General features: G+C 41.6%; 1 protein-coding gene across 8 annotated transcripts in view; it reads left to right on the top strand.

Annotated features, from left to right (window-relative positions):
- Positions 1-227: 227 nt before the first annotated feature.
- The window catches only part of LOC127378060 (extracellular sulfatase Sulf-2), a 67,002-nt gene continuing 46,523 nt past the window's right edge, over positions 228-20,706 (top strand). For 5 of the 8 annotated variants that reach the window (XM_051426590.1, XM_051426589.1, XM_051426594.1 and 2 more), the window contains exons 1-2: positions 228-615; positions 12,539-12,567. The gene's annotated coding sequence lies outside the window, so the exon portion shown is untranslated. The remainder of the gene's footprint in view (positions 616-12,538; positions 12,568-20,706) is intronic. The other 3 variants (XM_051426593.1, XM_051426592.1, XM_051426588.1) reach the window with 2 other exon arrangements.

Here is a 20,706-nt window from a genome sequence, read left to right as displayed (position 1 = left end):
TGCTCATTTGCCTCCTGTATTTATTTCATTTTGTCCTCTCTGCTGCTGGTTCCTCCCCCTTTCCAGTGAGGGTAGAGAGGGATTTCTGAGCCTCCCCATTGGTTCACAGTGAGGACAAAGCCCCTCCCTGCTCCCCTCTCCCTCCCTGTCTCTCTCTCTCTACCTCTGCCTGAGCGAGAGAGAGAGAGAGAGAGAGAGGGAGGGAGAGAAAGGGAGGGAGGGAGAGTGAAAGTGGAGAGGCAGGCAGGCAGACTTGTTGCAACAGATGGCTTTACCAGCGGCGGCTCGGCGGCGGCTGCACCGAGGAGGAACTCTGGGACGCCGTTGAAGACGGAAGGTGGAGAAAAAAAGGGGGGGGGGTGGCAGAAAGTCACACAGTTCTTCCTCCCTCTTCATCCACAAACTCTTCCTCTCCGGACAGCCAGGAAGACATGTCAGTGTGAGTTTTGTAGCAGCAGTTTTATGGAGGAGAGGACTGTGTGATCCTTCATCCTCCTCTTCCTCCTCCTCCTCTTCCTCCTCTTGCTCCGGGGGTCAGAGAGGAGAACACCTGCTGACAGCGAGGAGCTCCTGAAGGAGGAGACGCAGCAGCAGCAGCAGCAGCAGCAGCAGGAGGTACAGGAGTGTTTATTCTTCATCATTTTCCTGCAGGAGCGTCTGTGCTAACGCTGCTCTGATAGTGAGAGTGTGTGTGTGTGTGTGTGTGTGTGTGTGTGTGTGTGTGTGAGATCCTCAGTTCTGCTCTACTTCACTGTGTCTGCGGTCGGAGCGGCTTCGGTACTGTGCTCCACTTTGCTCCTCGCCGTAGTTTTGAGGCCATGTTGTACTTACACTTGTCACACTTGTTTGCAGGAGTAACTGTCTGTGTGTGTGTGTGTGTGTGTGTGTGTGTGTGTGTGTGTGTGTGTGTTTATTGCTTCCTGCTTGCAGGACACGTGGGAGTGTGTTTTAGCTGCGCAACACTGAGGTCAGTGAGGAGAGGGAGGGAGGGAGGAGAGGGAGAAAGAAAGAAGGGAGGATGAATGAAGGAAGGAAGGAAGGGAGGAAAGCTGTTCCACCCAGCTCTGTTTTTATTATAATCATATTTTTTATGCTCCATTTTTCCGAACTAAGTAACAAAGAGCTTCACAGGGAATATAAACCTACAGAGCAGCCAGTAAAACAGACGTAAAAACAAACAGTGAGGCTGTAAAGAAACCAAAATGTAAGAAAAGTTTGTGATCTTCAGCCTGAATTCAACCAAATTCAACAAAAGTTCCAGTTCCCGAGTTCAGCACGATGGACGTTCAGGGTTCCTATAAGTCCTGGAAAGAGCAGTTTGGAAACACCTGGAAGTTTGTTAAAATCACCAAATATCCTGGAAATAATCATGTTTGTATGAGCGAGAACGCGTTATCGTCCACATAAAGAGTGAATCCAGACCCTCTCTGTCGCCCCCTGGTGGCTGACCGCAGGACAGCAAATACAGCCTCCATGTTAGCAGATGGGACAAACAAAACAAATCTAATCACAAATTACATTTTATTCCAAAAATTCTGATCATTTAAAAAAAAAAGGAGGTTTCACAGCATGACCGTCAGCTGAGGCGTCAATACCGATACCGTCAGCGGCTGTTCGTCTGGGGAACATGGCTGCCAGTCGCCATCTTTAAAGCCACGTAAAGCTCCTAATTCTAGTTTTCATTTCAAGTTTTAATGGAAGAGGGAAGAAGAGAAAACAGCATCAGGTGTGAGTCAATAATCTGTATGAGGACTCAATATATTCCCCACCAAGAGGTGTAGAAATAAAATGTTCCGTGGTTCATGTTTATTTTTAAAAGTGTGTTGAACCGAACCAAAATCATTTTTATGAATTTCCCACAATTCCAACAGGTTAGCGTCCAATGGGGAAAAACTTCATACCAAATAAATAATAATGTGATTAGATTGACAACTAATGCTGAACTTTAACAAAAGAACAGATTATCCTTAAATAAAAAAAAGATGTAAGTTTATACATATACATATTTTGTTGATTTCTTTCAAAATAAAAGTCTGCATTTACACTGAATCGTGGATTTAAGAATTAAACATAGAAACTACAGAAGTATTTGTCTGAGTGCTACTAAACTGACAGTCTTTAACAAACAGATATCAATTGAACATTAATATGAAATAAAGCACATGTTACATACTTTGTGCCGTATACTGGGGACAGATTGGTTCTCAGTATTAAATACATTGTTAGCAATCAAACACACAAACAGTTCCAGCTTCTCAACTGTTTTTCACTATTTTCAGACAGTTTATTTTAATTTGTGGCCTTTTTCTCCTGTTTGAATATTTCTGATAAAAAGCCGCCTGAACTCACCTGCAGACGTCTGACAGAGTGACTCCAGCATCAGGAATACTGCGGTGGTCGGCGGTTGGCGGGAACTGTTATGATTTGGTCACTGGGTTCCCACCAACACACACACACACGCACACACACACACACACACACACACACACGCACACACAGACACACACACACACACACACACACACACAGACACACACAGGAGGGTAAATAAGGCTGATGGCTACTTTGCAACCGCTGGAATGTAAACATTCACTGACCCTGACTCTCAAATATTAACACACACACACACACACACACACACACACACACACACACACACACACACACACAAGCTGTTGGTGGCAAAATGTTAAATTTCATATAATAAATTATTAAAAGTTGTAGTCGCCATTAAAATGAAACTACAATTAACTAACATGTATGTAACATTACGAGCCAATGGGAAGAGATTGAGACGCTAACAGAATCTTATGTGTAAAAAATTAAAATAAAAGTGAAATATAACCCAAAAAAGTTACAATATTCAAATATACAAAGAAAATATAACTTTATCTTAAAGACGTTTGTTAGCGTTAGCATTTTAACATTAGCAAGGTGTGAAAAAAGGAGTTAGTCAGCTGATTAAAGATGAGCTTTTATTTTGTTAGTTTGTTAGTTTCTACAACAAACATTAGGCTTAGCTTAGCTGCTCCAGCATGCTAACATTACCTGTAACATCAACAGTTAATTAACAAACAACAAGACAGAATATTCTACCAGTTTTAGTTGAAATATTACGTTGACACCATTTAAACACTTGAGCATTAAATCTAAATGAATATGTTTTAAGTATTCTCTGGCCGCGGCGTCCAGCGCTCTGCCGCTGAGGGACTGTAATTAACGGCGCTCACTGATGTTGGCGTTATTGATGGGTCCCTATTGATGAGCGTGTGGTCTGACTGACGGCCGTGTGCTGTGTCAGGACGGGGATTAACAGGCAGTGTGAGTCCTGCTGTGTGCTGCTCTCGGGGGTTTTCCCTCCTCGCTGTCCGTGGCGAGGACGGAGGACCCGTCGACAGATATTTCAGTCCAACAATGAGCAGAAAACGAGCAGCTCTGTGTGAGTGTCGCTGCCTTCTCGTTGTCCTTTGACCTCTCGACCTTCTGTTCTCTCCGTCTTTCTGTATTTCCACTGTTGTCAAACTGTCTCTTCACATTTAGTCAGAAACGCCGTCAGCTGGTTTCGCGACATGTGACTGCGACTGCACGTGAGCTCGGACTTACTTCATGAAGAAAAGCTTTACATTCCTTCTGCTTTTAGCCTCTTTGTCCAAAGGTTTCAAAGCTATGAATGAGTTTAGTGGAAGTAAAGAAAGTCATTTTAACCCTTTAGGATCACATCCTCAGTTATACTCTTCCCATAGTTAACTATTTATCCCAAAGACGTTCACAAAAACTCGATTTCTTTGTGTTTTTATATCTAAATCTAATCATTTAGTGTGTATGTGAGCACAGGCTGATTTCAACCGACAATATCGGGACATCCACAATCAATCTTCAGCTTTTAGTGACGCAGAGTGAAGATTCATCAGTTAGCTAGCTCACTGATTACAGACACAATCAGTGATTTGGGTGAAACTGGATCACAGCGGTACAACGAGGTGACATTTCCTCCGTCAGCACTTAACATAAGTAAAGAAATATAAGATTATAGATTATAGATTATAGATAATAATAATAATAATACTGAGAGCTGGAAGATGTTGAATCGTCGTGTTTTGAGTTGAGTTCCTGTTGAACAGAACGAGTCGCAGGTTTGATTCCCACTGAACACACAGTGACCTCACCGCCCGGTGTCAGCTGATCCGGCCTGGTCCAAGGTCGATACCATGGCAACAGAGCCTGGTGACCTTTAAACCTGCTGCAGCCTGCCACTGTGTGTGTGTGTGTGTGTGTGTGTGTGTGTGTGTGTGTGTGTGTGTGATTCCTCTCAGCATTGTTTTATGTGTTCGATCGTTTCTGCTCCGACAAACAGATGTTTTAGTTTGAAAATCAACCTTCCACAATAAAAGTCAGGGACAGAACTTGTCATTGATCACCAGTGTTTTTTCGTCATCATCAGTGTGTTTGTGTTCTGTAATTTAATCTCCTTCATTGTTAACATCAATGTTTCCGTTCTTAAAGGAATTCAAATCACAATAGAGAAGAAGAATAGACTTATTTTGACCTGGGGGGCATAAAGTTTGTGTCTCAGCTGTCCGGTTTATTTAACTCTAACACAGTTTATGGATCCCAGCATGCAGAAATATTCAAATACACTAAAATAACACATTTATACAACAAATTGCTGCTACTGGTTGGTTCCCATAGAGCCCATTTACTTGAGGTCAGAGGTCAATGGATCCCTTTTTAAATGGTTATTTAGCCTCCTTCCCAACATGCTAGCATGATGTGGTTGGTACCAATGGGTGCGTTAGTTAATCTGGTTTTATATGACACCAGTATCTTCGCTCTAACTTTAAAGTCGATGCATCCACTAAACTTTTTGGTCCAGAGGAACAGACTTTAGTAGAAAAGTTCCAGTTTGAAACTAAAAATATGAAAATTAAACCTAAAAATCTCATTCATGCATTGAAGAATAAATCAGTACACTACAAAAAATGTAGAAATAAATGGTAATAATCTGGTGGCTGAAGTGCCAAAGAAATACAGTAAAATAACTGAAATGACTCATAAATAAATCTAACCAAATGTGTAAATCTTTTTTATTAATTTTTTTTGGCTTTTAATGTTTAATTTAATGTTTTTATTGTGAAAACTTCCATAATTATACAAAGATATCTGTCAATTAACAAACAAATCCATGTAAAGTTACACAACAAATACTTAATTTTCACTAATTTTCACTAATTTTCGACATTTAACAGTATTAAACTTGAATTTAATACTTTATTAAATAAACAGAAAAAATCTGCGAAAATATTCTAGATTTGCTAAATATATTTATATGTGAACAAAAGGAAATTCTCTTAATAATAATTTTATGATTATTTACAGATTGTGACATTAAACATGTAAATTCAAAGACTATGTTTGAATAATATTTCCATGTATCTGTAAAGTAAACCTGTAATCTTGTAGTTTGCTCTTTCATACTGTGGCTGTAATGAGCGATGCAGCCTCTAGGGGGCGCTAACAGCACTTTAGACACCCCGCAGTGTTTCCTCCAGTGTGACTTTACATCAGCGCCTCGTAAATCACCTCATAAATCTCCACTTTAATTGTCCTTTTCACTTTGTTTCAGTCGGACAGAAGGTCAGTTAGCTGCTTTTCTATTTATCTGAGAACGCCTCTGATTGGTGTTCGCCCTCCTTGTGCTACGATAAAGCCCTCCCCTCCGTCCTCCCCCCATCCTCCTCCCCCCGTCCTCCTCCCAGTCCTCCCCCCTCGCTGTAGCAGAATTGATGAAATTGGTAATTGTTATAGACCAGAGCGACTGACCTTCAGAGAGGGAAGGATGGAGGGAGAAAGGGAGGGAAAGGTTGTAGTTTTAATGAATCTAAACTCTTTATAGAGCCGGTTTTAAACAGGGACAGTTTCTGCAGCACTGGAGCCAAACTCACTGCCGGCGGTAGGAAGTTAAATCCACCTCTACGTCCTCATGCTGCCGTATGTCACAGAGAAGAAGGTTGCTGCTGATGAACATTGTTTTATACCGTCAACTGTGAGAAAGAAGAAATACTTCTGTGGTGTTTCTTTGTGGATCTGTGAGAGAAGGTGTAGAAATGGAGGGCGGATGATGGATGGATGCTGCGAGGGAGTGGTGATGGGTGGGGGGGCGGCGGTTGACTCATGCTTCTTTTGAATTTGTGAAGGGGGCTCGTTAAAATGGGGGTTTAAAATTCAACAGTTTTAAAGGTTTATATATATGTGTATGAAATAAAGCAGCATCTGTATAAAGACACAGAGTCACATGGTGTCTCTCTCCCTCTGCCTGTGTTGTATCGCAGCCTCTCTGTGGTTTGTTTCCATAGCCGGTCTGCTCCGACTGAAACTGCTGTTTTTATCATCTACGTCGGTGAATTAAGGATTTATTTCCACCAAACCAGAGTTGCTGATTGTTGGAAACACTAACAGAGACGCTTTTAATGAGTTTGATTCTGGTTCTGTCCACTTTGAATGAAGTTATGATGATCTGAAGGTAAAATGGGTGTTTTGGTCCTGGAGTCTGGTGGGTCATAGAGCCCATTGTTTAGGTCTGGCAGTAATTTGTATTTTTAACCTTAAAAGATTGTGATGCTTTCAACTATTTGATCATTTCACACATGATTGTCTTTGACTACAAAACAGAGAAATCACATCTGCTTCCTAAAGTTGAGTCATCAGCTACATCAGTGTTATTCTTTGAATCTAAAAAGAATAAACACTTCTACAGAACTCCATTTAAAAACTTTCTATTTTAATACTAACATGCCTGCTTCCTAAAGTTGAGAGCTTCTCTGAGTCATCAACTACATCAGTGTTACTTTTTAAAATCTCTGCACCTCTATAATATTTAGAGACCCTGTTTTCAGGGGAGCTCTGCGTGTTGGTGGAAACAGTTTGCAGGGGGTCTGGTCTTCTAGCTTGGAGCAACATCCAGTTATTTTACTGCAGCTGTATCACTGAATATTTTGTTTTTAAGAGTACAACTGCTGAATAAAACAGCAGCACTCAGACATGATCTCATGGAAACACGCAGACAAAAAAGCGAGAATAGAGAATTAAACTCTCCAGCAACGTCTCCAGGAGAGGTACTGATTAGGTCGCTGTCAGTGTGTGTGAGAGAGAGAGAGAGTCCGCGGGGCTCCATTAGCGGTGACATGCTGAGCAGAAGTAGAGCAGAGTGATTCGGACTGACAGAGCAGGGTGGAGACAGACAGCGGGAGGAAGTGAAGTGTGTTTCCACATGAAGGTCACAGATGATTTTCGTGTCCTGTGGGGAAAACCTGTTGATGGTGGAGATGACTGTTACCACGGTCACCGGAGACTGACACCATCCCGAAATACTTCACCTACTTTAATCTCACAGAGCAGGAACACACCGGATACTGTACCGACAACCTGTAGTTACACGTCCTGTGACTGCCACCATCCTCACATCCTTACTACGGCGGTATGAGTCCAAATCAAACAGATTTTGCTGTGATTTATTGTCAATAAACGGATCAAACGGGTGCCGAAATGACTACACCAAGATGGTTATTTGTAAAAAGTCTGAATTCATAGTTTATCAGGTCTGACCGCAAGACGACAAGCAAACAAGTTTTAAAATGCTTGTTTTCTGAATGGAGTTTGGTTGATCAAAGATGTCCATTTAGATGTATGATTTTAGCTCCAAAAGTTTGTCTTTTAGTTTGAAATTTAAGACCAAACTCTCACAATATGACGGCTACAATTGCAAATTTGACCTTTTAATAATGGGGGTTTGAGCCCAAAATAAACAGATTTGGCTGTGATTTAATGTAAATAAACGGATCAAATGGGTGCTGAAATAACTACATTATGATGTCGATTTGTTAAAAAGTGTGAATTCAGACCGATCTGTCCGCAAGACGACGAGCAAACAACTTTTAAAATGCTTGTTTCTGTTTTGTTGGTTGATCAGCTAACTTAGTTTATAGTAGTTTGTGGCACTCTTATTCTGTCAGTTTGTCTTCTTTGTGTCGATTTTCCGTCACCTTTATGTTACCTGTACTTCTACCTGCCTGTAATCCTCCGTCTGCATTTGGGTCCTCTCACTGTTTCCCTGCAGTTCATGAGCAGCTGTGTGTTTGTGAGCTGTGATCAATAAAATAATCGATATCTTCCAAATTGCAGCATTCAGCCGCCTGTTCTGCTCTGTTTGTGGGCGAGTTTCATTCACAAAGAGTAAAAAGAAGAATTCAACCGTGTCAGAAATCTTATCAGGAGACCACAAACAACTGGAAAATATGGATTCAACCCACAGCTCCTTCAGCAACATTCAAACAGACAAACCCAGCTATGTCTTGGTTTCTTTTTTTATCTGTTTTTGTAAAATATTATCAATTTAGACCAAAGTTATAAACACATTTTACTGTTAAAAACTATTTAATAAAGTGAATAATTTCTTATTATCTTTGGTATTTTGGTCATATAAAGATAAAGACGTTTCTGGGTGATATGTTCGTAACTCATTCACATTGTTGGTAAATATATATAGGCCTTAATAGTTTGTGTGCTTCTGAGGAGGCAGATCAGACTGAAAAAGATTATTTTTGGGTGTTTAAGATAAGTTGATGTTCCTTTATTGATCCCTCGTAAGGGAAATTCAAATTTGGCACAGCAGCACAGGGAATGTAGTTCAGATAGAGGAAACAAATACAATAAAATATAAAATACAAACACAAAATATACACTATAATAAAGTGGAGTACAGGTCCAGATGGATAACTGTGTGCTTAACAAGTTAATAGTTAAAATTGATTAGAATTAAAATATTTGACCACTTAAATAAATGCAAAATAAAACGTATAATCTATGGATCAAACATTATTTTGATGAGTTGTGTTTAATCAACTTAAAAACTTGTGTTCATGCTACAGATTGTTAAATAATTAAAAACCTTTGATTGTAGAGGTAAAGCTGATTCCTCGAACTCAACGTAGCAAGTTGCCAAACTCAAAAAGATTGCGACAGGAAGTGATTGTAAAGCCCAACTGTCTCCGCTCCTTGATCTCGAGTATGAATAAAGGTTGAATGAATGAAACATGAATAATAATATTACATTAATATTATAAATAATGGGAACTGACACAGAACAAACAGTTTAACTGACTCATTAGTTGCTTCAGTCACTGAAAATTCAACCAGCCGCTGCAGTGATCAATTATTTACATCAACCTCCAGTCGGAGCCAGTAAACAACAGGTTCCTCCGGCAGGACAAAACAAATAAACAGTGACGTTTGAGAGGATGTACACCGATCAATAACACTGATTATCTGGGTATCAGGGCTCTTGTCAGTGGGGGGGAATTTGGGAACAAGAACCACATTATGATGGACAACTGGGTCTGATCAGTGTTCACAATCAATAACGTTATAGATTATAGATTATATAGGGTTTTCTGATCAGAATCTGATCGGGAGATATTGAGTTGTATGAATAAAACTGGATGAGAGGAGAGAGGGAGAAAGGGGAGAATGAAGAGAGGAGGAGGTGAGGATGAGGAGGAGAAACAACAGTGGTTGAGAAGCTTTTCACTGAAGCATGAAATGAGAATTGGAGGATTTTTACTGGAAACACACAAAGACACACACACACTGTAACACACACACACACACAGTAACACACACACACACACTGTAACACACACTGACACACTGTAACACACACACACACACACAGTAACACACAACGCTGTAACACACACACACTGTAACACACTGACACACTGTAACACACACACACACACACACACACAGTAACACACACACACTGTAACACACATGGTATAACACACACTGTAGCACACACACACACACACACACACAACACACACTCACAGTATATATAATGTCACTGACCTCCTAAAATGGTATCTGATGGAGTGTGTGTGTGTGTGTGTGTGTGTGTGTGTGTGTGTGTGTTTGTGTTTGTGTGTTACAGTGTGTGTGTGTGTGTGTGTGTGTGTGTGTGTGTGTGTGTGTGTTACAGTGTGTGTGTTACAGTGTGTGTGTGTGTGTGTGTGTGTAGTGTGTTACAGTGTGTGTGTGTGTGTGTGTGTGTGTGTGTTACAGTGTGTGTGTGTGTGTGTGTGTGTGTGTGTGTGTGTGTGTGTGTGTGTGTGTGTGTGTGTGTGTGCAGCATCCATTAGCATTGAACAGCAGATGTCTCTCTGTCTATCGGAGGTTGATTAACAGATTAATCGATGATCAAATAGTTTGTATTTGCTCGTTGATGTTTGCAGACGGTTGTCATAATTCCATTATCATTGTTATCATTGTTATTATTATTATTGTTATTATTATTACTAGATAGTGAGCGATATCACTGGGATCACTGTCACTGAGTGACTGATGATCAATATTGTGAACGCTGATATAAGTTAATATAATAATAATTTTACCTGAAACACACTGTAACAGTTTATCAATATTCATGTTTATAACGTTATCATTCATCACTTCGGACAGAAAACAGACTTTATAACTGATTATTATTATTATTATTATTATTATTATTATTATTATTAATTCGCTGTCTCAGACACAAACAGCTGCAGAAGAGTATCAGACCAAAGAGTCTGAGATCAAGTTCAGGTTCAAGTCCTCGACCTACCTGGAGACTGTGTGGTCTTATTATCCTCACACACACACACACACACACACACACACACACACACACACACACACACACACACACACACACAGACAGTAACACACACACACCCTGAACCCCCCAAACAGACCACCAGCCAGCTAATTGGAGATGTTGTATCACCTCCCTCGTGTCTCTTGCTCTTTCTTTTGCTTTCACACACACAGTAACACACACTCACACACACACACACACACACACACACACACACACACACACACACACACTCTCTGAAACCCAGTGGGAATTGGCAGCTTGGAGCGAATTGAGAGAGAAGGCAGAAAGTCATTACTGCTCTCACTTCTCTTTCTGTGTGTGTGTGTGTGTGTGTGTGTGTGTGTGTGTGTGTGTGTGTTACTATGTGTGTGTGTGTGTGTGTGTGTGTGTGTGTGTGTGTGTGTGTGTGTTGTTATGTTGCTGTGTGTGTGTGTGTTACTATGTGTGTGTGTGTTACTATGTGTGTGTGTGTGTGTTACTATGTGTGTGCGTGTGTGTGTTACTATGTGTGTGTGTGTGTGTGTGTGTGTGTGTGTGTGTGTGTGTGTGTGTGCGTGTGTGTGTGTGTGTGTGTGTGTGTGTTACTATGTGTGTTACTATCTGTGTGTGTGTGTGTGTGTGTGTGTGTGTTACTATCTGTGTGTGTGTGTGTGTGTGTGTGTGTGTGTAAGTGTAATCCCGCCATCAGTATGCCGGTCATGCTTTTTACAACAGAGGGAAGGAAATTGAAGAGAGAGAGAGAGAAAGAGTGGAGGAGGAGGGAGGCGACAGTCCAACATGGAGTTCTTTTGATTACAGATGGTAAATGTGCCTCAGTCACCTCCTCCTCCTCCTCCTCCTCCTCCTCCTCTTCGTCGTCTCCTCGCTCACTCTCACTCGAGGGATTTGAGGTGGACGTGAGAGGAATCACTGACCAGGCAGTGTGTGCTCCGTACTGTATTTCTGTTTCCATTCGGAGCTCACGGAGGTCGTCGCTCTGTTGTTGTTTCATTATTATTATTATTCACAGTTTCTCTCCCTCACCTTCATCGCCGGAGGTCGTGGATAGAGTCAAATTTAGGACGAGGATGATGCAGTTTTGTTCGTTGTTGTTGTTGTTTGCTTTATTGGAAGAAAACAGCTCCTGCCTCCGTGTTGTCCTCGTTATCCCGATTATACCGCTATCACTAAGATCTTTATTTTATATTTTTTCAATCGAAATCTAAAGTTTTTGTACAAGCCATGACTCCGTTTCCATGGTAACACCTGAGGCCCTTTTCTAACACCCTGGGAGAATCATCACCATCCCATAATATTCTAATGCAATGGAAACGTTGGTCAGCTAACGCTACGCTAACAGTCAGTAACGCTGCGTACAGACGACAGACTGTAAATATAATGTGACAGGAAGTTGTATGAGTGAGTTCAGAGCGGCAGAGTCGGGCTGCCAGATATATTTATGAGATACTCAGAGTTTATTTTAATTATTTTAAGCTGGCTTACTTCTTTTATTAAGACATTTAGTTTAATAGTTTATTGTGAAAACCTGGTGATGGTTAACAGTCAAAGACGTCAGTTCGGAGGTTTGTTGTCTCTTTTATGTTGGAGGTCTTTTGTTGGAGGATTTTCTCAGATGCAGTACTGTGACTGACCACAGGGGGCGTATTTCAGCGCTGTGTGAACATCAATCTGTGTTTCAATAAGACACAAACGAGTGACGACGTCGCAAACACACAAAATACTCAATTTATTTCATTTTTATACAAAGAACAGACAAACACTGTCTGCCTGCCTGCCTGCCTGTCTGTCTCTGTCTGTCTGTCTGACTCAGAACTGACTCTTTATGGTTCTGTTTGTCTGCAGGTCTGAACGCAGCCGGAGACTCTCTGCAGGTAAAATCTCTTCCTGTTTGTCACTAATTCAGCTGATGTAACGTTCTGATTGTGGAACGAAATAATCTCATATTCCTTCAAATATACCTGCACTTTGAGTAAATACATTTATCATATAAACATTGATCTAATAGAATAAGAGAAAAGAAAGAGCAGGATAGAAGCCATAAAAATAAAGAAGTGTTTTTGTGTTGCTGAGACTTTTTAACAGTTACACATTAATTCATAATAGCGAATCGATCATTATTCTTTGATCCAAACTGTTTATTGACTGTAAACCAGTTGTCTTGTGACTGATCGTCTGAAGTTGTTCTGTGATGGTGATCGACGTAACGAGGTCGGGGAGCTGTGATGTGTTTGAGCTCTTTTGGTCAGAAAAAGGAGTTGGATTCACTCTGAGGAGCCTCACACTCTCACATTCCTGATTAATGACGCAGGTTGGACCCAAACAATGAAAACACACATTTGTACATTGAACACATCCACACACACATGAAGTCATCACTCGTGTTGAGCTGGAACCGGTATCCAGATAATAAGGTACAGATAACGAGGAGAAACGAGCACTGAACGAGTAAAACCTGTCAATATCTGTACTTTTTAAATGCTGATATAGCAGCTTTTGTAACAACAGATACAGGTAACGGTGTCCTCGCTCACATCCGAACAACAGGCCACATTAAAGGGGGACAGCGGTGCGTTCAAGGACCTTCTCTTGTCTACAATCTAACTCAAAACAAATGTTACAACCATTTAAATGATGACAGCAAAATGTTCAGCACTGACTGGATGTTTCCAACAATGTTAAAACTGAAACCGCCTTTTATTCAGGTAACGCTGCGTTTCAGCAGTCGCCTGTCGATGGCGTCATATCCCCTTTGTGCCTGCGTCAGCGTTGTGGTTGTCTGCCAGAAGCTGTCATACATTGACTGTTTATCCAGTCTGAAGCCACATTGTTACCATCCACTGTTTAGATCTTGGTGCTTTTTAACTCTAGATTTGAACCAGATGAAGGATTCCCGCCAGACTCCATTCACAAAAACACAAATTTTACCTTCAGATCATCGTAACTTCATTCAGCCTGAACAGAAACAATCAGCAAGTCTGGTTTGGTGGAAATAAATCCTAAATAAACAGTTAAATGTGAAAATGGTAATTAAAAGAGCTGCAACGTAAGTGCCTATCAAAGTGCATTCACTAACAGTAGTTGTTGTTTGTTCCACTAACAGTAGTTGTTTCTGCCACTGACAGACTCAGATTGCATTATGGAAAGAATCCATACAGAGATAGACCTTTAGTTTAACCACAAACAGCCATAATATCACTATCACTCTCCACCAGGCCCGAAGACGAAGATGATGAAGAGTTTAAAGAGTTTGTTTTTCAGTCTGAACTCTGCGACCTCGACAGAAAACACAGTTTGTTTCCCTGCAGATGATTCTGGTTCAGCTCCAGATGACCTGCACTCCTCCACATTCCTGTGTGTGTGTAGGTGTGTGTGTGTGTGTGTGTGTGTGTAGGTGTGTGTGTGTTTGTGTGTGTGTGTGTGTGTGTGTGTGTGTGTGTGTGTGTGTGTGTGTGTGTGTGTGTGTGTGTGTGTGTGTGTGTGTGTGTGTGTGTGTGTGTGTGTGTGTGTGTGTGTGTAGGTGTGTGTGTTACCACATGTGTTTCTGATCACTGAGACGGTGCGAGAGGAGGACGAAACAGAAAACTGACGCTGACGGCTTTTTCAATTTCACTTACGAGCAGTGGATTGATTGATTGAGTGTTTGGTTAATTGATTGATTGTCAAATGTAATTTAGTGTCACATAGATTTCCGATACAGACATAAATTGTTGACCCACAGATCTTCGACCTCCTATCCCAAATACAGTCTCACTATGTGTCCATTGGTCTGAGTATTGTGCTTCTGTGTCAGCCAGTGTTCTCTTACAGCAGATATATTATCAATATATATGTCAGATAACAAGAAGTCACAGACTGTTTACCAGCAGGTGGAGGTGTAAAGAGTCGAATCTGAAGTCTTTAGATCATTTTCTGATTTTTAAAACATTTTTGTTATTTGTGCCGGAGTGAGTGATGATGCCACTTACATGAAGTTAGCTTCGTTTCACACCCAACCCTCTCTAGTGTCTCATGTTAAAGAGGTAGTGAGCTGTAAACTGAGTTATATGACTCCACTGTGATGAAACACATTAATGAACACAGCTGCTATCTTAGCTACAAACAGGTAGCACACAGAAACTTTTACAAACAGCATGAATGTGCTTCTAGTGACTGTAAACGCTGCAGTGGACACTGAGAGTCTGACAGCTGCTGCTCTGTAAGCTCTGTTAGCGCTGACTACCAGTTTGCTGTTTCTGCTACACTGCAGTGGTCAGTCTGTCAGTCGGTGTCGAGACCACGCCCCCTACAGTCACCGTCCTGATGTGTTTTTACTTTAGCTCAGAGGGAGCAGAGCTGAAGGGTGGAGTTACACAGTCCCTTTAAAAAAGAAAGAAACAGGTCAGATGTACATCAGGGATTATGTGTATCAGTGTTACAGCTGCTTCATCAATCACTGATAGGACACACACACACACACACACACACACACACTGTAAATCTGCCACTGGGACCGAACCAGTGCAGCTCTCTCTGTCTTTGTGAGGACCAGTTTGTTTGAGAGTCGTCCTTTGAGGTCTGGGAAGATCTCGTCCTTCTGGTCCTAGAATTCACCATGAAACTTCCTCAGTTTATTACTCACATTAAGACAATTCGTTCTTCTATGTCAAGTTTTCTGAAATTGTATGTTTAAATATGCAAATGAGGCATTATGTAATGCTAAGCTTCAGTGAAAACACAAACAGATAAAGTAAAATAAACACCTAAATGTGTATCGTGGGTGTTTTCTTTGCACTAGTCTGAAAGAATCATCTGAAAATTGAGCAGTGCAGGAAATAACAGTGTCTGAATGTGTGAATCAGGTTTAGTTTGAGTTAGGGGACATCAATAAGGGTCCTCACAAGTGTGGAAGTACCAGTGACAGAAAGACAGAGCTCTTTTATTCCTGTGACGTTGATCCAAATCTCAGAGGAAATGATTTGCAAGATTCAAATGTTCTCCGCAGCCGTCGGTGCTGATCTGGAAGCTGATTGGTTGAATGCATGTTACACTGTCTGACTCTGTGACAACAATCCTGTCCACATAGTGTCTGATTGTGTGTGTCTGCGGTCCCCCTGGGCTCCAGGTCTGGTTGTACAGACACAAATAGGCCTTTTCCACCAACAGGGAACCAGCTCCGTTCTGGTTCAAGCACCTGGTTTTGGCGTCATAAGAGAGAAAGTGTTTCACTGGACACAGCATTAGTATACGCCAGGAAACCATTAAGAATACCTAAAGATACTTTAAAAAATACCTCTTTGTCATTGCTGATACTGCAGTATAGGTGATGTATAACACGAGACAGATGTGATAAAAACAGTTAAACATCAATTTTGACTTCATAGCGACTTTAAGATCCAGACGTCTGATGACTAAAATCCTACATCCGGTTCAAATCTAGAGTTAAAAAGCACCAAGTGGGTGGTAAAAATGTGGCTTCAGACTGGATAAACAGTCAATGTATGGCAGCTTCTGGCAGACAACCACAACGCTGACGCAGGCACAAAGGGGATATGACGCCATCGACAGGCGACCGGTGAAACGCAGCGTTACCTGAATAAAATGACAGATTTCTCTGGGTTTGAACATTGTTGGAAACATTTGGGATAATGTAAAAAAATCAACTACATAGAGAACATAGAGCCAGAGTTTATACGCTGTTTAATGCAGTATTGTTATATATGATGACGTCGAGCTGCAGCCATCGGATACCTCAGCACTCTGTGTCAGACTCTTTAATACACTCAGCTGATTAGGAACACCTGTGTAAATTTCTGTAACAACTGTCCTGCAGTAAATCCTCCCTTCATCAGGGTTAGAGCCTCCATGTACTCAATAAATTGGTGAGTGTCAAACAGCAGCTCATAAATATTAAACAGCATCCGACCACATATCAGTCAAACTGCTGTCAGCTGTGAATCACATATACAGGACTGTATATCTGTGTGTCCAGTGGTCATCTCCCAGCAGAGCTCTCCTGCTCTCCATCAGTCTATTTCTGTCTCTGAGTGGGCAGGATGGATGAACTGCCCGGAGGGATGGAGAGGGGATGAAAAGAGAGAGGAGGAGGAAGAGGAGGAGGAGTGTACGTGATGTATTTTGGTCCTCTCTTGTTATGATCGACCTGTGTCGCTCGGTGAAGCTCTTTGTGTTGAGTCTGTTTTGTTTACAGCTCGTGATAAAATTAATTGGAGCTGACTTCACCGGCAGAGAGAGAGAGAGAGAGAGAGAGAGAGAGAGAGAGAGAGAGAGGTGATACTGTAATGGAAGAGGAGGCTGTGCATGGAGAGGAAGAGGAGAGATTAGACAAGAAGAGTAAAGATGTCCATCAGTAATACGATTTTAGTTTGTTCCAGACCAAAAGTTTGTCGTAAAAAGTCTGAAATTTACTATCAAACTCTAATAATATGACGACTACGATCCACAAACCAACCAGTCAAAATAATGCACTGTATATAGTAGTATATATACTATACTACTATGTACTATATAGTAGTATATATACTACTTTCAGCTGTTTATGGAAGCTATAGAGTCCTTAAACTCTGAACCCTGAGTTAGCATTTTAGCCCCTCCAGTGAAATAAAGTCTGTGGTTAACACAAGCTTAATGATGTATACTCACCAAACGCCCTTTAGTCTGGTTTACAATGGTGGTATGAGCCTAAAACCCTAAAAAACAATCAATAAAATGTCATTAACAGATCAAAATGATGCTGAAATAATGACATCATGATACCAGTTTGTAAAAAGGCTGAATTCAGACAACGGGCAAACAACTTTTAAAAAGCTTGTTTTCTGAATGGAGTTTGGTTGATCAGGGCTATGCTAACTTAGGGAAGTAAAACCGACAGCTAGTAACAGACACATATTTTCAGCTTTTACCAGTGAAAGTGAGGAGAGTTGAAGACGAGGGTGGAGGTGGACGGTCTGCTGGATGCAGCTGTCGTGTCAATAGACGTCTTAAATGGTACTTTTGTTGTCAACTTTAACTATGAGTAATTGTGAATATTATGATATAATAATAGAGTGTAATTATGAATAATTCCTTCAGTTTCAATCAGGTCCTCGCAGGGTTACTGCTCAGGTCCTAATTAATGGTTGAAATTAGGTTCAGTTTAAGTAATTAATCATTTGTCAACATTGTCAGGACGTCTGGCCGGTTGGCGAGAAGCTCCTCCTGGCTGGTTATTCTTGAGCTTCTCAACTCCAGAAACATTTGAGCACTTCCTCGAGTTTTCGTAAAACTGCTGACATTTGACATCCACACATTGATTTGGTTGAATATACATCTGGGCATCTCTCACATACACAGAATCCACACACTATACAGCTGAATTGACTCAATTTAACATCAAACTTAGTGTAAATATAATTAGGTAATATGATTCTGAACACAACCTCTGACTGAGCTGTTGGTGGTTGACCTGCATTGTGGGTAATGTAGGCAGGTTTTTGACAGGGAAGAAGAATGTGTGGGATAGAAAAGATGAAATCTCTGGTTCTGCTGCATCGATTTTTGATCTTCTTTTTAAACTGTTCATCACGAGTCTGACAGCGTTACAGGAGCGTGATAATAAATGTCTTAACGAGCACTTTGAGGCCTGAACACAAGCACACAAACCCTCGTCTGCAGTGTCTCTGAGGGTTCACGTGATGCACAGCAGAAATCAAATTTGTCTAAAGAAAGGAGAAGGAGGAGGAGGGAGGAGTGTTTAAGCAGAGTGTAAATTAGTGATGCGTCTTTTTCTTTTAGCCCGTGGTATTTTTTTCTGCTCGTGTCAACAGTGCGAGGAGACAGCGAGCTGCAGGAGAAACCACAGAAGAAGCAGCTGAGGTCAGCTGAGAGCGAGGCACTGAAAGAAAATCTGAGACCTCGCTGTAAGCTCAGGAAGAGATATCAATAAACTCTGCATTATTTATGTACATGTACATTTATTATACAACTACTTTAAATCGTTGGAGAAGTAGAAATATCAACATGTGTTATCAGCTCTCCACGAACACGTCAGGAAAACGTTGATGAGTCTGACTTTATCTGGTCTCCACTCGTCTCTCTGACTCGCTGTTTGTGGGAAATACGAACGCTTTGTCGTCACCACAGTTGTTAAAATACAAAAGAGTGTAGAGTGATGTAATCTTTAGCCTCCGCTTGTTGTTAGCATCCCCACGTCCTCACAAATCTTCATATTGCTAATATGCTAAGATTTCAGATTAGCATGTGCTAAGGCTGGCTAATATGTTAACGGTTTCAACCTCTCATTTTAGCCGATGGACGATGATGAATTTAGGTTTTCTTACTTCTGGAACACTCTAATGTCTCAAATGAGTGACTTTATAGTGAAACACTTTCTCACAACCATGGCTGCAAATCAAACCCCACCGAGGAAGGGCGATGGGCTTTGAAGCCAATTTGACACGGTGGTTGAACTGTGTGATTACAGCCATGGCGTCCGTCGCGTGATGGAAGCTGTTTACACTCAGATGATTGATTGTGTTTTCTATCATGATTTTATCCGTGGATAAATAATGACGTGTAAATCCCTTTTCACAGTGAAGCAGTGACGTCGTGTTGTTGTGCAGGATAGTTCAGCTTGAAATGATCCCAAACTTTGGACACTTTCTGTCGTCTTTTTTCCGGCCTGACCGTGCAAAATACAGTGCGCTGTAGGGTTGTGTATAGTTATATGGATTAAATGAAAATAATTAGCTTCTGTGAGTTTTAGTAATCTTGGTTTCTCACTGTACGTGCTTCCTCTGGGTCAGTTGTTCAGCCGTTATGCCGACGATACACAGATCTACTTCTCTGCTAAACCCAATAACCTGAATCAACCGTCCTCCCTCAGTGACTGCTTAGCTGCCACCAAAGACTGGATGTCTCAGTTTTCTCAGTCTCTCCTCTTCGCCGTTCGCTATTTTCTTTCTCCCAAGCACTTTGTGTGACAGTAATCATCCGTTAAACACAGTGGGCTGTAAATAGCTAGTTACATTGATTAAACAAAGCTTTGATGCAAAGATTTTAGTATTCCAGTTACTCGAGTAATTCAAGGAAACGCTTCCCCCCTTATTCCCACTAATCGTGAATCATATCTCACTCGCAGTATCAAAGTCATCACATTTACCACGCCGTGCAGCCCTATTAGTTAGCAGTATTTCAGTCTTCCAGGGGCCAGGTTTAAGACCAGACTGAACGTTCAGTCGAAACACTAACAGAGCGGACTCAGCAGCTGCTTCTTCTCCTCCTCCTCCTCCTCCTCCTCCTCCTCCTCCTCCTGCTCTGAGGAAAACAGCTGCTTCACTGGTGGAGTTTACTGCCTCAGGGACCCACAGCGACACACACACACACACACACACACTCACACTCACACTCACACACACACACACACACACACACACACACACACAGAGCTCTCCTGAGTGCCGGCAGGTCAGCGGGCTACCAGGTGTAGGTGGAGGACGGGTGAGAGGAAAGAGGAGGAGGAGCGGCAGCGCAGGGAGGTGAGGAGTGTAACTGATGACCTCCTATAGCCTTCAGCTATTTGTGAGAAGAAAAAAAAAAGATAAATAAATAAACAAGACAAATGTCCGCTCCTCTGTGGAGGACAAACTAAATCTTCCCCGCGGCTCTCCTCCTCTGCTGCTGTTTCAGAAAGCCTGAATCAGAGAGCGCGATTACAGCCGACGCCAGCCGGAGAGCAGGAAGTGAATCCTGCTGGTCGGACTGAAGGTTTCAAACAGCAGAGGCAGGCGGGGATCGGAGCATTTACATATCAAACACATCAGACTTAAAGGCAGACAGAACACCCAGCTAGCTTTTGCATTCGGCCAATGGAGAGGAGTGAACAGATTGAGGTGAAGACCCGTCCACACGAGCTGTCTCAGCTTTATGACTCCACTTGATGGACGCGCAGAGAGACAGGAAGTTTGTGAAAGATCAGTCAGACAAACACACAAAGTCAAATATTCAGAAATAAAGTTAAAGCCGCCTGCAGCTCT

This window comes from Dicentrarchus labrax, unplaced genomic scaffold (assembly GCF_905237075.1).
Source record: "Dicentrarchus labrax unplaced genomic scaffold, dlabrax2021, whole genome shotgun sequence".
Lineage (NCBI taxonomy): Eukaryota > Metazoa > Chordata > Actinopteri > Moronidae > Dicentrarchus > Dicentrarchus labrax.
The sequence above is the reverse complement of the archived record's forward strand: the minus strand, read 5'-3'. Positions and strand labels throughout refer to the sequence as shown.